The sequence below is a fragment of the Agelaius phoeniceus genome, chromosome 2, assembly GCF_051311805.1.
Source record: "Agelaius phoeniceus isolate bAgePho1 chromosome 2, bAgePho1.hap1, whole genome shotgun sequence".
Taxonomy (NCBI): Eukaryota; Metazoa; Chordata; class Aves; order Passeriformes; family Icteridae; genus Agelaius; species Agelaius phoeniceus.
The window spans coordinates 82,702,033-82,715,852 of record NC_135266.1 but is presented as its reverse complement, the minus strand read 5'-3'; the positions used below and the strand labels follow the sequence as shown (position 1 = coordinate 82,715,852).

At 37.2% G+C, this 13,820-nt stretch overlaps 1 long non-coding RNA gene across 1 annotated transcript in view; it reads left to right on the top strand.

Moving 5' to 3' along the window:
* The first annotated feature begins 4,816 nt into the window (after positions 1-4,816).
* LOC143693376 (uncharacterized) overlaps positions 4,817-13,820 on the top strand; it is a 26,586-nt gene continuing 17,582 nt past the window's right edge. Inside the window, exons 1-3 of the long non-coding RNA XR_013180986.1 lie at positions 4,817-4,872; positions 7,023-7,262; positions 11,737-11,795. This is a non-coding gene — a long non-coding RNA (uncharacterized LOC143693376). The remainder of the gene's footprint in view (positions 4,873-7,022; positions 7,263-11,736; positions 11,796-13,820) is intronic.

Sequence of the window (13,820 nt, the reverse complement as noted above, 5' to 3'; positions counted from 1 at the left end):
TTTGTAGTCTCTTTTGAAGACCTTGAATAAGCATATTGAATAGTCTGATACCTCTTTGCATGTTCAGATGTCTGCTGTCAGGAGTAGTTCATTTAGATTTACAACTTGTCACCAATTTGGCATAAATTGGCAATGTGCTTTTCAAAATTCTGTTACCTTTAAAAGCAGCATTATGTAAATCTTCCTTGACATATAAAACGAGTTTGAAGAGAAAACAATGGTCTTAAATATTTCTCATTCCAGTGACTATCTCTGTGTGCAGTCAACACAGGTTGTGAGACATGTCTTGTTCTTCCAGAGATTTTTTTAGTTCTAGCACTGCAAAGACATAGAAGATCTAGAGAAGCAGAAGATTTAGAAGTCCTGCACTGTGATCTTATGCTGCCTGTAGCATTGGTACCTAGTTTATGCTACCCAAAGCATAAACTGAATATCCACTTTATGTCAAACATTGCCACTATTTCCCTTGAACACCATCACTGTCACTGTTATGGCTGACTGTGGAGTTTTCTTTGCTCTCTTGCTTTGTCACCCCAAAGCTGTTTCAAGAATTTGTTTCAATGTTATTATTGATCCTAATAAAAATACAGCACCTTACTTCCAAGAAATTGTAACTTTTTTTCCAGTCATACATAGGATTTGTTTCTCCAAACACCGGACCATACTAGGTCAGTTGTCTCAAAGTCAGGACAATATTCTTGGAAGATTTCACTTGGAGCTTATGACAAAAGAGGTGCCATCATGAACCAGACCAGAAGGATATATTGATCCTTGTAATGCTGAAACCACAAAATGGCATTTGGGAATATGGTTTAGTGCTCAATATTGTGGTGTTGGGTTAACCATACATTAGTTGGACTCAATGATATTAGAGTTTTTTCCTAATTTAATGATTTAATTATCCTGTATTGAAGATTCAACACCCCTGTTCTAGTTGTTTCCAAATAATTCAGCATATGCTTAATTAGTTTTAAACAGGAACCTGGAGACACTCAAACTTTCCATGCCTGCTTTGATTTATGATCTGTCTGGATCTCAGAACTCTGAGGGATGCAGGCTGTCACCCTCTGTATTTTCTACAGAAAGCCAAACCAGTTTCACTTGCAATTGAAATGTGTCCTCTCCACTGTGCCTCTTCTCACCAACATCAGCCAAGATTGTGCCTGGTTTTGCTGATACCTTACAACAAACTGGCTCAGCCTAAGTGTGAAGAGAATCTTCTTCCTGCCTGTGTGGTCTGACAGGCAGCACCTTCATATCCAACCACATCCCAGTGCTTAATTAGCACAGAGATTTCCCATGAAAATGGGGATTTAAAAAAAGACAACTAATCTCCTAACGCATTCCTGTCCTTTATTTTTGGTGGCTCCTGAGGCCTAAAAGGAAGTAGAGGGTCAGGAGAGATGACTATAGCAGATATCCTAAGGTCCCCTTCTGAACACACCCTATGAAATTTCCATGTAAATATATTTTTACAAGATCAGGACCCTGTTTATAGATGATACAATACAGTTCATACACCTAAGATGTGACTTATTAAATCCCACAGCTGGTCAGATGACTCACATAAGTGACCATATCTATTGCCTAAAAAGGAATTCAAAGCAGACATGTTTGAATGCAGACATTTACACTATAGAAATCACTAGACTGCAAAATTCACTCCAAATATCTTGATACCACCACAAATATTCCAATGAAGTGGTCAGATGCTGCTTTCCTGCTTGTATGCAGAAATGCCAGTGCACATTTTGTAAGGGATGTTACAAAGGAACAGTTACTGGGAACATTATATCAGTGAGGAAATTCCACCATCATCCCCTTTGAAGGAAAGATATTTAAAAGCACTTCATTAATATTTTACAGTTTATTTCAGACCTCAAGTTTTAAATGAGAGTGTTTTGAAATGTTAAACAGTTTTTAGTTTTAATAAGTGAGTATGCCTCCAGCTGTTCTGTAAATAACCAGGAAATGAAGGCCAATTGGTTCCCATTTGCAGTCTGAAGCTGGATGAGATCTGCTTGCATGCTTCACAGTTAGATATGAGCTTGCAACATCTTCCACACATTTCCCTCTTATTTCTGAATACACATATTAGCTTTTTCAGTGGTCTCATGCTTTATGGAAAGTAGAATATAACTTTTTTTCAGGTGTGCCTCATCCTTTAGTCCTATGGTCACATTGAAATACTTTTGATATTTGGTAATTAAATTGATTAAATTATCTTTTTTTCCCTCTTCATTTTCTGTGAGATGTTAGTTTATAATCAGAATAAAATGTATCTCATTATTTTCTGACAGATACATTTTTTTCATTCCATAGATATGAGAAATTCTGATACTACATTTCTTATGTGCCAGAACCCATCTTAAATTAATTACTAATCTTCACAGAAAAGACCAGTTTCTTTTGTTATAGTACAAATAAGTCTACTACATTGTTTTCTGTGAGATACTAAGTTAACAAAAAATTCTCCATAGCTTTTTTTTTCTGTTTTGAAAAATCTGGGTAGTCACAGACTTGTATGATCTTGTCATAACATCACAAATACTCATTGGAATTACCACCACAGTACCAGAGGACTTTTGTTTTCCAAAGCCATATGCTTTTATTCATCTATCCAGGGATTAGAAGTTCAGTCTGCATGGCTGCTACTTCCACAAATATCACGGAATGAAATTCTGCCTTTCAAAATGAAAAATAATCATGAAGTGGTTAGGGTTGGAAGAGATGCTAAAGATCATTTGGTTCCAACCTTCCTACCACTGTCAGGGATGCCACTCTCCAGATGCCCCCTCTCAGGAACCCATAAAATCCCATCCAACCTTGAACACTTCCAGTTGTGGAGCATCCACAACACCTTTGGGCAATTTATTCCAGTGTTTCACCACCCTCTGGGCAAAGAATTTCTTCCTAACATCTAATGTAAACCTGCACTCTTTCAGTTTAAAACTTTTGTCCCTTGTCCTGTCACTACTGCATGTATAAAAACATCCTTTCCCCACTTTTTACAAGCTCCCTTTAGGTACTGAAAGGCCACAATGAGGTCCTTCTTCAACCTTTCCTTCCCCAGGCAGAACAGTCCCAGATGTATCAACCTGACTTCATAGGAGAGGTGTTCCAACCCTGTGATCTTTGTGGCCTCCCTGGACCCACTCCAAGAGCTGGCTTTCCTGTGCAGAGGAGCCCAGAGCTGGATGCAGTGTTCCAGGTGGGGTCTCACGAGGGCAGAGGCCCCTCTCTCGTGCCATGCTGGTGCAGGCCAGGACATGCTTAGCTTTCTGGGCTGTGAGCACACATTGCTGGTGGCAGATTTGTATTCTGATGCTCATGTTTCATCTTCAATGATGCCACAAGTGCCAAGAAAGATACTGACAATATTATTGCTCTCTCAGAAGGAGAACAGCATTATCAAAATTTCACATGCATATAGACTGCAGCTTTTGTTCCACGTAATCCAATTTTAGCAGATATTTGTGTTTCAAGGGAAAGGAAGATTGTACAAGTCTATGACTACCCAGATTTTTCAAAACACACAAAAAGAAAAAAATGGAGATTTTTTTTTGTTAATTTAATTTGAAAGGCAGAATTTCATTCCCTTATATTTGTGGAGGTAACAGCCATGCAGACTGAACTCCTAATCCCTGGACAGATGACTAAAACCATATGGTTTTGGAAGACAAAAGTCCTCTGGTACAGTGGTGGTATTTCTGATGAGTGTTTGTGATGTTATGACAGTGTCTCTGCAATAAAACTTTTAGCAGAATAAAGCATTCTTTAGAAAGGTTTTATTCCTTCTTCAGGAAGTTTATGGAACTCCAATGTCTCTATTAGGCATCAGGAGACAAATGACTGATTGTCATTCTTGGGCTTTCAACATTTGTTTGGACCATTTCCCATCAAGTGTCTGGTTCATTTAGTACTTCATCCTTCATTTTTCTCTGGAGTAGAAAGAAGCTATAATTTTATTATGATTAACTTGCATGAGTTTGTTCAAGTGTTTTTTTCAGGTATATGAATTTCTACTGTAGACTGCTCGTTAATCTCTGCAGATTCAGAGGGACTTGTTAGAACCCAGAGGTTTGGTATCATCTCTGTTTTGTCTTAGTATTTGATATAATGGGGGTGACTCAGTGTAGGCTGAAAGAAATTTTCCACCATTATGCTTTAATAGTTCAGACTCCTGCCCATTGGTGAACATGACCATTTGCCCTGGACATCTGGTTTCTCAGTGCTAAAATGATCTTTCTATTTTTTTCATGCCCCACATGGAAGAAAACTATGCACTGGATTTTCTCCCTCACTTTCAATAGCTACTTACCAAGAAAAGTTGTGATGCTGTCTAATTCACAATGTATAATGTTTTGCATTGTTTGAACAAACATGAAATAATAGATTAAACATTTCTGGTGCAAGTATTCAAAAGTTCTTGAATAATGTGTGAAGTCACAGTTTGGCAATGTCAGTGTTTACAATAATTTACTGTAAGGGCTGAATGTAGATTTGAAGATATTTTGTCACAGATTTAAGACCAGTTAGACTCATTTCACAAAGCCCTTTATTCTATAGAAAGGAAAATTAGAGTTGTCAAAATCGTTATTGCAATTTAAACTATCATTAGAAGTGAAACACAGGTGTCAAAGATATCTTCAGACAGCCAAGAATTTTTGGGAAAAAAACCAATCAATTGGTATTGCCAAATTCTCTGACATGTTTGGTACAGTTGGTATTATGTGTGTTTTCTTCTTTACCCTGTGTGTTAACATCTCTGCTTTCTCTGGGAGTCTATAGTGACTAAACTCTCTTTTTTGTCTTCAGGCTACTTAAGAAAAACCTTCAGGCTGTATGATGAGTCATCCAGCTTTTCTTTAGGTATTTTATTTGTCTTCTGTAGAAATCAGACAGCACCATTATCCATTTCATACTGCTTTCCTAAGATTGCCTGTTCACAGGGACAAAAGCTCCAGCTCTTGAAATCATTATTTTACTCATAAAATGTCTTTAATTCACATTGAAAAATGGTAATACATTTTGTTTTGAGAAGATGCCAGTCCTTATTAATTCTCTTTTGTACCCTGAAATGAGAAAAACCTGTGTACCAAGAAATGGTGCACCAGTTTTCCAAATAACCTTTACTGAGAAAAACAATGGAATTCTCATTTAAACCATCCAACAAGATATTGTATAAAAATGTCCCTCCTCCCCCCTTATCAACCAAGGTAGTCACCTCGTAGAAGGTTATCATGTACCCTGCTTAATGCAAAAAGCATGCATCATATTCTGCTTTCTTACAACAGTTCTCTTTCATCCTGAACACTGCTGATATCTGTTGGGACTGGAAATCACTGTTTTCCAGGGCAGGGCTTCAGGTGGCCCTGCCAGAGCAGTGAGATTTGAGCAGATGACTTCCAGAGGTCCCTTCCAGCCTCAGCTATTGTGTGATCCTGTAATTCTGTGAAAGTCAGAGTATTTTAGATCTTTCACAGTGTTGCATGCACTTCTACTCATTTCTCAAATTCTTTTTTTGCTCCTGGATTGATTATTATGGTCACATATGTTTACATTATTCTTTGTTTGTTACGTTTTATTTTGTCCATGTGGAAGGAGGGAGATAAGAACTGCTATTTCCCTGCAGCTTGCCCCATTTTGGACAGTGAACCTTCCTTTTTAACTATTTGTCTTCAACTGGGTTTAGGGGTAATGAAAAGAACAAAGAAATACATAGGTAAAATGCACCTTATACAGTGCATTTGGGTGCAACCTGGAATTACAGACCAATGAAGAGAGAAACGTATAAATATATATATGTGAAAAGTGTTTTCTTTTAGACTGATATATTCAGTTTCTGAATATCTTCATGTGAATATGATATAAGGATCTGTAATATCTGATACATGTTGGAATGAGTTAAAGATGTAGTAGGAGGCTTAGAATGGATGAAAGGTATGTGATTTCAATAAGAATGGGACAACAGATTCCACCAGCCTCAATTTTGTCTGCTGTTCACTTCTTAACACAATTGAATGTAGATTATTTTCTGTATTAATTCTCACTATGAAATACCACCCAGTTTGTATGAATTCCTATGAACATTTTATCCCGATACACTGCACATTCTGTGCTGCTCTCTGTGTTTATACCGAATAATTCATTTCCTTATGTGAGTTCAGTAAAGATACATTATTATCATGAACTAATTTGAAAATGGAATGTTTATTGCTTGCATTTATTTTGGAACATCAAGATAGAAGCATTTCTGATTGATTCTCTCAATTTTATACACATCCAAGTTGGGTTGCATTTTGCAGTAATTTCTTCACATTATTTGTATATATGAAATGCAGTATTTTATTGTGCTGACAAGATTGAAAGGAATTTCCTATCATTTTTTCTTCCCAAGGGAAACTGCAACCCATAGAAATTTTCCATTGCTCAATTTTCATAAAAGCACTTGTCAAAAAAGTTTTTATATAATGCTCTATTATAGTAGATCGTTTTATTGCCAGAGAAACAGAAGTAGTAAAGTTATTCAAAGCTCACAACTGCACACTCGTTCTATCTTCCTTCAAATGAGCTGAGCAGAAAGCATTATTTATTCCCATTTTAAAACGTGAGGAGCCAGTCAATACACACAGAAAGAAATAAATTGTCTTTCCACGGGTGTATAGTGTTCTAACTCATAAATAGCTTGTACTAATTCACAGAAGGTATATCAGTCCTCTGTAATTATTTTCTTTGTTGTGATACCTGCATGATGGGAGTGCTCCATTAAACTGCCTGTGTTGGGATGTTTTTTACTGTTGTACAATATACAATCATGAACTGAGCTACAAAAACAAAACAAAACAAACCTTCAGGTCAGTTTCACAAGTAGTTGTATGTATTTGTGTGAATCTGCAAATTATGTATCTATTTTTTATTTCTATATGTGTTCAGTAGGAATGACTATACTGTGAAATTTCAATTTCAGATAGAATTCTTTCCGGAAAACCTTTCTTTGAAAAGTATTACTCTTGTTTCAGAGGTAAGCTCAGACATTCCTAATGAATGTGACCAGCCTTCATTTTCCTGGGATTGAAAGACTAACAGCCAACACTCACAGAATGGTTTGTGCTGGAAGGGACCTTCCAGATCATGGAGTTCCACCCCTGCCATTGTCAGGGACCCCTTCCACTAGACGAGGTTTCTCAAGATCCCATCCAACCTTTCCTCTCTCTGTCATCTGGAATTCTGAAGAAAGTCATCAAGGAAGGACAGTTGAGGTATTTTTGTTGTTTGTTTGAAAAAGCTGACAGTTGAGTGTTGTGACATAAACTTGAATATCACCTGGGTTTTAAGTTATGCTAAACAGCAGCAAAATTCCATGAGACAAAGTATTAAGACACCTACCTTTAGGCTATGTTAATCTTAGCAAGTGGTTTTTCATAGCAGGAGTGGATCAGCAGTATGAAATTAGTCATATCCATCTACAAGAAGGGCCCAAAAGAGGACCCAGGAAACTACTGACCTGTCCAGCCTAACTTCACTTCTGGAAGTACTAGAATGAGTCATCTAAAAAGTACTACTAATCAGAAGAAGTAGATTACAGGGAAAAAACCAGGAGGGATTTGCCAAGTACAAATCAAGCCAGACTGACCTGAATCCCTTTTTACACCAAAATAACATGTATTTATATGGGAAGTGCAGTGGATGTTGTTTATCTAGTTTCAAGCAAGGGTAGAGACATGGTCATTTGACTCTACTCAGCATTTGTCAGGCCAATACCTGGAGTATTGTCTCCATTTCTGGGCCCCACAATTCAAGAGAGACATGAACAGACTGGAAAAGGTCTAAAGGAGAGCTACAAAGATGATCAAAAGTCTGAAGAACAGCCCTCTGAGGAAAGACTGAAGATATTGGACCTCTCCTCTTTGGAGAAGGATCAGGAAGGATCTCATCACAGTTTCCAGTACTTCAAGAGGAGCTAAAAAGAGAATAGAGGTTCTGTATTCCCAAGGTGGAAGACAAGGGACAATGGGTAGAAGTTGCACCAACAGTTTTACCTTAGTGTAAGAAAGAGATTTTTTGCAGTAAGAGCAGTCACTAACTGGACCAAGGGAATGACCATCACCAGGGATGTGGTAGAGTTTCCATCACTGAAAGTTTTGAGCTACCATTGGACAGAACCTAGATCATCTCATACAGATTCTCTTTCCCATGAAAAGTTGAACCAAAGGATCTTTCAAGGTCCCTTCCAGCCTCAGCTATTCTATCATTCTACAATATGGTGATGCTACCACTTCACCTACAGTATTTGCCACTTGACAGGATTAGAATAGACAATTTCAATCAAGTAGCTCAGCTCCTGGTTCAAAACCTATGGTTTATTAAAATTTTCATGCTGTCATGTCATACATAGAAAAAAGTAAAGCTGTTATACATTGGTCACATCTATAAAGAAATAATTTCCTGCACAAAGTAAAAATAATGCAGTAAAAATATTACACATCAATTAGACTACTGTACATTTGCAAAAATAGGTGAATGAACCAATAAAATCCATGAGCATGTGTAAACCATGAGATAGCATAATCCTTTTATATCCCCACTGTTATGTATCTCCAGAAAACAGTCACACACTCTCTATCTCTGTCTTTGGTTTGTCTACACTCTAGAAATACAATTACTTAGTCTACAAGACTTTAAAAATTGTGTGGTCATCTGACTGCTGCTCTGCCTTTATGAGGTCATGTCTTAAATCTATTGAAGTTAATTAGCACATCTGAGGAGAAATTCTGAGAATAAACTTTCTGTCATTGTTATTTAACTTCATTGTCTTAGGCAGCCCTGTCTATGTACATTGAAGACAGTTAACTCTAGTAAATGAGTTCAAGTATATCATTTTTTGAAATGCATGAGACCAGCTGGCAAGAGATAAAATCATCGTTGATTGTGGAAAATTTCTTGATATCCTTTCAAAACAAAGCCCCAGTTATTTTGGCACAGTACCAAATTATATCTTTCAGCTGTCAGTGATGCTTCAAATGGAGAAGGAAAATAGTTGAGACAATCATCATCATTGAATCACTGCAGTTTTGCAACTTCACCAACAATAGTTTGTTTCATAATTTCTATTACTACAAATGAAACATTTGTGAAAGAATCTTTTCCTAGCTGACTTCCTGGCTCTTCATTATCCATTTACAAAAGGAAAGGGAAAAACATTCTGAAAGCAGATTTTGTCTATAGGAGCAAAGTATTCTTTCCAAAACATGAAAATTAGAATGTGGAAACATCCACATCTTATAACTTTTCCCTGAAGACCTGCATATTGCCTAAGATAACTTGTTGATCAGTAATGAGGATTACTTGGCAAATTGGCTCAGTGTTAGACCTTTTGCCAGATGGAGACTCCATTCTCACCTATGAGGAATAAATACTCTACTGAGAGCGCTATCTCAAATTCTCATCGTCTTTTGCAAAGTCGGATGAATCATAAACAGATGTCCTCTGTCTTTTGAACTGCCATCTGCTGTAACTCGTTGGAAGATCTCTGGCTATTTCTGTCAAAGTATTCTAACTTTTTTTCTGAAAAGACTATTCTTTAGACAACATGTTTTGAAGAGTAACCCTGGAAAGACAGCAGCTGGTTTTCAGAGCCTAGCAAGGCTCTGATTCTGTTAATTATTTTCTTTTTTTCCTTTCCTTTTAGAATGGAAACTGGTTGCTATTCTCATTCATCCTGTAAGTTTTAAAAACTGTCCAAGCTGTATAATTAGGATTTCTTCACAAGCATCTTCTGCTGAATAGTTCACTACCTGAATCATTGGAATCATAACAGATGGAATCATAAAAGTTCCCTGAGTCATTATTAAGCTGGTCCAATGTCATAAATAAATTTTTGTATGTGTTTGATGTGTTTTATCCAATCCAAGGGTCATAACTGTCTAATTGAAGGAGCTCCTATTCTAGCCTATAAAATGAATTTCGTAAGTATTATAGTAGGTATGCACTTTTTGTGAATGATTCACATTCTATGTGAATAAGTCTGTCCACATTATTTCGAACTTTAAAACAAGACTTTCTAAGTGTCGCTAACTTCCTAACTTGCAGAGAAAACAGCACAATTTTAGCATGTACCTGAAATATCTTTTAGATCTTGGAAGTTTTTGGATCTCATGTCATTCTGTATGAAGCTTCTTACCAATGACAGTGCTCTTATTCCAGCCAATCTGAGAGACATCAGGATTAAGACGCATCCCTGCTACTGGATTTCCCTCTACACAGGGAAAGTGATTTTTGTAGTCTCCACTCTTCTTTCTTCTTCTGCTCAAACACCATAAATTACATGACAGGGAAAAACAAATTACAGTGGTGCTTTAATTGTGAGTAAGATTACTTGTGATAAAAATTGCCTGTCACTTAAAAAATTAGTGATGAAAGTGATGAAAGAAATCACACCTTAACTGCTACTTATTCTCAGCTTTCAAGTAACAGATGCTATGAATACCATAGGTCCTCTGTTTTTTTAACCATTCACAAAAGTATTGCCTTGTGGTTTAATGACTTTGCAGAGGTGCCTGTTTCATTCTCTGAGCCCAAGGAATTACAGGTTATCACTTACAAAAGCATAGCTTCACACCATTTCCCTACATCAAGTGGGACTGCTTAGCAAAAATGTTGATTCTTTACACCAGGAGAATACTTCAAGGAGCTTGAAACTCACTTTGTTTCTAATTCCTAGCCCAGTGCCTTATTCTTCCTCACTGTACCTACTTTTCCTCATTTTAGTTTCAAGTCTGTGTATAACAGAACATTTATGTGGCATATATTAATATGCAAAACTGAAAGGTTTTTAATATGATATGTTTATGTGTATTCTGCAGTGGTCCACATACCTGCATCTGTTAGTCTGTCCATCCATCCACACATCCATCCATCCATGATGGAACCAAATACAAACAGCTTGGAAAGAGAAAGTTGTTTCTTTCCCATACTTACATAATATTTGAGATAACTTACATAATATTTGAGATAACCTACATAGCATTTGAGATAACAACAGTAAATGTAAAAGATATAAACATGTGAAGCAGAGATATGACCCAATAGTGGAAAATGAAGAAAAGAGAAGGCAGAGATTTAAAATGAAGTAGAAAAGGTGTTGTGAAGGAATAATTCATGATGAATGGAAAGAAAACATTTTGAAATTTTGTAGTATTCTTTCCTCCTACTCACACTCCTGTGTTAGCAAGGTGAATCACTTACTCCAGGACCAAAATCAATTTTTTTTTCAATTGACAAAGCATGATTGCAGACTTCCAGTTTAAATGACTTTGGATAATTTGTTCAAAGGAAACAACAACAAAGAGAAAAGATAAACATCTCCAAGAGATCACGATTATGTGTTTAACTTTGTACCTCCTTCAGGAACACTCCTTCACATATGACTGAGTAATGCCTAGAAATGACTGAAAAAAAATCTACTAAAAAGAAAACTAAAATACCAACACTGAGGTCTTTCCAGCAGCTAATGAAAAGATTTGCTTCTGACTCAATAGATTTGAGAAAATAAAAGAACAATAAGAACATGATATATGTGATGTTGACAGAACTGAATGGTGTTTGAAAGCAAACCAAGCTAGTGCAGCAAGAAAGAAAATTGAAGCAGGGACCAGAAGCAACAGAAAGTAGAAATGCTGTTTTGTATCCTTAGCAACCTAACCAAACCCCTTTTCTCACTGTCCTTACTTATAGGGCAGAGAAGTTTCTCCAAAAGCTCAGATTCTTCCTCATTCCCTGAGACCTCAGAAAAGGTAAGAGAGTGTTCTGAGTCCATGAACCACAGGAAGCTGTTGTTGGGCCTAAGGCATTTTTTGCAGCGCCTCATCAAAGTTAGGAGAACCTAACTCCCAACCAGCTGCTTGAATTTACTGAGGATGCTCCAATAGCCTTCAGCCAACCAAATCTAATATTATTGAAGTTATTATTAGTTAATTATACACTCACCATCAGCCCATAGAATACATAAGCAGATGTGAGAGCTTTTGTTTTTGTTGGAGGAAAACATGACTGTAGGGGAATAATCAGCAGAAATAAGTTTAGAATTTAGGGCTTCACGGTGAGTATATCTATCTTTCAGCTCATTTAGTGTTGCTACTAAAGAAAGAGAGAAAATAAATGTTCCACCTTCAGGTCAAACAGCTCAAGACTTTTCCCAGCCTCCTGGCACTTTCTCACCTGCCTTTAATATGGCACTGTCTCTGAGGCACAAAATGTCAAGTACAGCTGTAACTCTTCAACCAGTTGAGTCTAGAGTTCACTGGTGTTGATGATCAGCACAGGTTAACAAAAACATCCTGTTTCTCCTTCTGAAATTCTTACTGAATTTCATGAGTATCTTAGACAATTTTTTAAAACAGCAGGTTTTTTGTAGTTTCAATGTTATCAGAGCATCCTGACAGAATGGAGAGAAGTGGACTGGGGACAAAGCCTCACTTTAGCATCTCCTGTTGTGTCAAAGCAGTTTCTAAAGCTTCAAGAAAATTAATGTTTTTTCATAAGTATTCATTTCTTCCACTCAAATGCTGTGTTGATAAGCCTTTTAGGGTAGCAGATAATGTAAAGGACTTCAAAGGCTCATGCAGGCATTCCCACTTGGCTTCCTGAATACAGCTGGGAGTCAAACTAATTGGCAGTCTGCAGTGAGGCAATTAGCTACAGGATGAAGTAAACTGGAAGCAGAGACCTAACATTAAATATGTGTCATTACTTGAATATGTGCTTTGTTTTGTGTGAGAGGAACTGCTATCAGAGTACTGAGATAGTTTCAATACTGAAATTAATCTGTGGGGCACAGGTCTGAACCCCCCCCTTTGTATCCTCTGGAAAAACTGGCCAACCAAGTAGGGTAAAACCATTATTTAAAAAATTTAAACTGTTATTTTAAATTATTTGAAAAGCTTGTGTTCTGACTGCAGGTTTTGTACTTGGTAAACCAGTACTAAAGAAGTGACCTGACGTAGGTGCTGACCTCTACCACACAGTAAAATGCAAATTAACTATTGGCTTCAATTACATTTTTCTGGTTTACTTCAGAGATTAAAATCTAATTTGGCTCAATTATAATCACATCATACAGGAAGAGTGTTTCAATTTTTCTTGGGCAGATACTGGCAGTAAAATAATGAGATTGCCGCCTTCCTTTTTTGTTCCTCTGAGATCATGGGGACTGCAGCAAATGTTCAAAGATAATAATCTTTTATAAATGAAAAAATGAAGTGGTGCCATTCACTGTGACAGATTAAATGATTTCAAAACATCATAGAATCATGTAATAGAGTGTTTTGGGTTGGAAAGGGCCTTAAAGACCATCTAGTTCCTACCCCCTTCCCATGGACAGGGACACTTTCCACTTGACCACTAGGTTGCTCAGAGCCCCATCCAGCCTGATTCTGAACACCTCTAAGGATGGGGAGCCACAACTTCTCTGCACAATCAGTTCCAGTGTATCACCACCATTGTAGCAAAGAATTTCTTCCTTATATCTGTAAATCCAGAAAAGGAAATCTGAAAAAAGCTTACACCTGGGAGTAGGAGGATTGAGAATCTGCTCAGGTGAGTAAACACTAGATCAGGAGCAAGAACCCCCTACTGTCTCAATTCTGAGTTACCGTACCAAGTGCATTTCTCTCTTGATGTTTCTCTTGCAACCCTTCAGTGGTTCACCTTGAAAAAATGTGGCATGAGCCATGTTCTACCGGCTTGGCAAACAGAAATATGCAGCTGAATCTGTATTTCTAAGCTCTGGGCTATGGTACAGAGCAAGTTCACTGCTACTT